Source organism: Phyllostomus hastatus, unplaced genomic scaffold, assembly GCF_019186645.2.
Source record: "Phyllostomus hastatus isolate PE091 unplaced genomic scaffold, TTU_PhHast_1.1 phas_contig_196, whole genome shotgun sequence".
Classification (NCBI taxonomy): Eukaryota; Metazoa; Chordata; class Mammalia; order Chiroptera; family Phyllostomidae; genus Phyllostomus; species Phyllostomus hastatus.
Window position 1 is genome coordinate 38,696,384 of NW_025333709.1, and position 4,075 is coordinate 38,700,458.

At 39.6% G+C, this 4,075-nt stretch overlaps 1 pseudogene; it reads right to left on the reverse strand.

Annotated features, from left to right (window-relative positions):
- Positions 1–2,997: 2,997 nt before the first annotated feature.
- Positions 2,998–3,696, reverse strand: LOC123815632 (annotated as a pseudogene).
- Between the last annotated feature and the right edge of the window lie 379 nt (positions 3,697–4,075).

The window sequence follows — 4,075 nt, forward strand, 5'->3', positions numbered from 1 at the left end:
AATGCTGCTTCTGCTCCTTTATTCATAACTGAACCCCCAAAAGCTTGGTTGGTTAGCCAAAGATGGGTAAGATTCCCCATGGGTGGAACGACCTAAGACAGTCACGATCACTTTGGGAGGCCCCCCCAAAAGAAGGACTTGGGGGGCTGCAGCAAAAGGGGGTGATGGACCCTCGCTCCTCGGCTCTGACATAGCCTGAGTTCTCAGCGTCTGGGAGAAAACTTCCTTGTCTCTCAGTTGCCTTAGTTCCCTTGCTCCACCTAAGCCTGAAACAATGACAGGGTGGTGCAGCTCGGTACTGAGAAGTGCGGATTCCCCAGGGTGATCAGGCCTAAGAAAGAACATGTAAATTACTGTGAAACCTCCTTTGTTTAGAATGCTCTCAGTTGAATGAGAAGGGTCTTAGGAGGAAGTTATTTTGTTCCTCAGTCTTACAGCTCTTTGACCCCCAACTCAATAGACCGGCAGAGTTCTTTGTTTTTTATGGTCCCTTACTTCCCCCTAATGAACTTTACCTGAATTATTATGCAAAATGAGCCCAATAAAAGCAGGTATGGACGGTAAATCAGCGCGCTCCCCACTAGGGGGGGGTGGCCATTTCGTCCCTACTTCCCCACAGAAACTAGTCTGTCTCTGTGCATGTGTTGTTTTTTCTCGCGTGTTTATCGTCGAGCCATCCACAGCGTTCCGTGGTCACTGCTGGCCGGTGACCCACGCGCAACATTTTGGTATACAATTACAAAAGTTTTCCAGAATGTAGTCAGTAAACAATGACATGTTCTTTGTAGGCCTTTTATCTTCACCTTTATCTTTATGTACTTGAGATTAATTTTTAGCCGATGTACAATAATTGTTTCCCAGACATATAAGGATTTTTTGAGAATTCATAAAATTATTTTATTGACCTTAATGTTTCCAGAAATTATATATGTGTATATATATATACATATACATATATAAAACATATTTACTGTCTTAAAAGTTCCCTCTTGTACTACAGTTGCCACATAAATGTGACTCAATTTTACAAATAAACATTTCTAGCTAATAATTAAGAATCCTTTCTCTCTACTTGATAAAAATGTATCAACTTTATGGTTGTTATGGAGAAAGCCTCATCTTCCCCAGCCATAAACATTAATAACAAACTTCTTAAAATTTCCAATTTTTTCTAACTTATACCTGTCAAACTCCTTAAGAATATGCCATAACTTAAAAGAAGAAGGCATATTAATCAGTTAACCTTTAAGATACATCACATTATACTAATTAGGCAGTATATTGCAGCAGTTATAAGTGAGTGTTCCAAGGCTGGGTTATACTGTTTAGTTTATTATCTACTTATTTTAACTTTTTGAGATATGTAATTAAGCTCTAAGCAAGCACTGGTTACCTCAGGTGTAATAGTGATAATAAGAGTAATTACTAACCAAGGCTAAGTAGGTGCATCAAGGACTGGGCAGGGTGAATTTCTTGGCAGATAAATGTCACCAAACTCGCATATTTTCTTAAACAATACATTAGTTGAGAGTGTCTCAAAATAAATGTCCAAATAAATACTTCCATAAAATCCTTGCAGTCATGATTCATTTACCTCCCTAATGTGGGAAGTGGTAAACCTAATGATTTGGAGGCACTGAAGTACCCTAAGTCCTCAACATCATCAGTAAATTCTTGGAAACTGCAGCTTTAAAGGAAACAACATGTATTGAAAAAATGTAGATGGAAGACTTTATTTAGAATATTTTTGAACTTAAGTGATATATGTAGAGATCTATTCCATGTTTCCAATTTGCTTAAATTTCATCAGTTAGCTAAAATATTAAAATGTCTGTTTAAAATGTGAATTAAGCCCTGGCTTTTATGGCTCAGTGGACTGAGCCATGGCCTGTGAACCTAAAGATCACGGGTTGGACTCCAGGTCCTGGCACATGCCTGGTTTTCAGGCCAGGTCCCCATTTGGAGGTGTGCAAGAGGCAACCAGTCAATACTTCTCTTGCACATGGATGTTTATTTCCCTCTTTTTCTTGCTCCCTCCCTTCTCTCTAAAAATAATAAAATAAAATAAAATATGAATTGATTTGTAAAGAATGCCATGTCCTTTGGAAATAATGAACATGAATTTACACCATTATTTTATTAAAGTATGCACTTCACCTCATGCTATCTTCCTTATTTATGTCTTAAAAAAACCTTAAGAACTCCATGCTTTATTCAGTGGTAAAATGACAAAGACTCAATTACTCAAGAGCACCAGGTCACTCTCTATGGGCTCTCATTAGGACGAAGCACCTATTCAGCAACAAATTCAGTATGCTCCTTATCAGGGTATTTGTCAGTCCAATTTCATATAACAACTTTGTTCCTTTTTGAATTATTTGTCAAGTGCTTAACCTTGGTTCCTCTTATTAAGCTTTATCTGATTTTTTCCAGTTAGTTTCCCTAAAATAATGTGAAAAATAGCTTTATGCTTTTAATTCAACACTTCATCATATAAACATTAAATTATTAACAATATAGAATTTTCAATGATACAGGATGCAAGTTGTATCAAACCACTTATAATTCAGGAAATAGTTAATATTGGGCAATGCTTTAAAAAAAGATTATTTAGCTAAGAACCTTATATTTGTAGTGTTAGACAATTGAAAAGTTCTTGTCTAAATCTAACAAAAAACATTTCCTCTATTATCCATTAATATGTGAATTTAATTTTTGTGTGAGCCATTGTTACAAACTATATATTCATAATATAAATATTACATACATGGGCAACTAATCTATAAAAATGTGTTCATGATCTTCATTAATTGATCCAGAAAAATATTTAATATGCTATTATAATAATCCAAAATTTTTCCTGGATTTTATTTTTTGCATTCACAATGTCCCATTAAGAGGCCATTAAGAGTTTATTATAAATTTGTTTCACAGGCTACAAGGAAATAAAAAAGATATGTACAGTCTTTTGAAAAACAGGTAGGGAGCTGAGGAGAGTCAAGGTGAGGGCCTCAGTGGGTGCATTCCCCAGAGAGTGGGCCCTCGTGTTACTGGAGGGGGCATGCCTATAGAGGTTCCTCATCCAGGGGGAATCCCCATGGGGGAACCCATGGGAGGCCTCATACCAGGAGGTGGGTCCATCATGCCTGGAGGGGGTGGTACCCCTTTGCCTATAGTTGAGGGAGGACTCCCATGGCCTGGTGGGTACTGGGTTGGGGCCCCTGCAATACTGGCAGTGGCAGCAGCTGCAGCAGCTGCAAAAAAAGTGCTTCTTCCTTGTGGGGTTATCACTGTTGGGATGACCCACAAACCTCACGAATGGCCCAGCAAGTCCTTCTGGGGCCTGGAGCATAGGATTCCTCTGCTTGCAGCTCTGCCAACCCCTGAGTCCCCAGCAGCTTGAGCAAGTGTCACTCAGGCAATGCCAATATCTTTGGGAGGAGGTCCTTCTACGGCCATTGAGACCAGGTTCTCCCCTTGAAGCAGCACCAGTCCAAGGACTCTCTTCTCTTCTCTCTCTGCTTGTTTTGAGTTCTTTGACTTAATCTTCTTGAATTCATCACAGTCACATAGGATCAAATTCATATGCTTATCAAAAACTTTAAAGGTGCCAATGAAGATAGGACCATCTTGCAGGGTGCACCTCATCCTGTAGTCGATGTGCTGCAGCATCTTGCTGCATTTGCCCACAGTCATGGTGGAGGTTTTGATGGTTCTGACTCCCACTGGATTCACCTGAGCATAGCCTAGCTGTCCTCCAGCCTTTCTGGATTTTAAAAAGTAGAGTATGAGCAGATTGTTGGGGGAAGCAGTTATTTGCCCAAGTAACTATTAATTCCTGATTTGAACACATACAACTTACGTTACCTCTTTAAAATGTCCATATTGAGTCTTGGCTGGTGTGACTCATTGTATTGAATGGTGGCCTGCAAACCTAAGTGTTGCTGGTTCTATTCCCAGTCAGGGCACATACCTGGGATGTGGGCTGAGTCTCCAGTTGGGGGCGTGCAAGAGGTAACCACCCATCAGTGTTTCTCTCCCTATGTTTCTCTCTCCTTGCCCTCTCTCTAAAAAT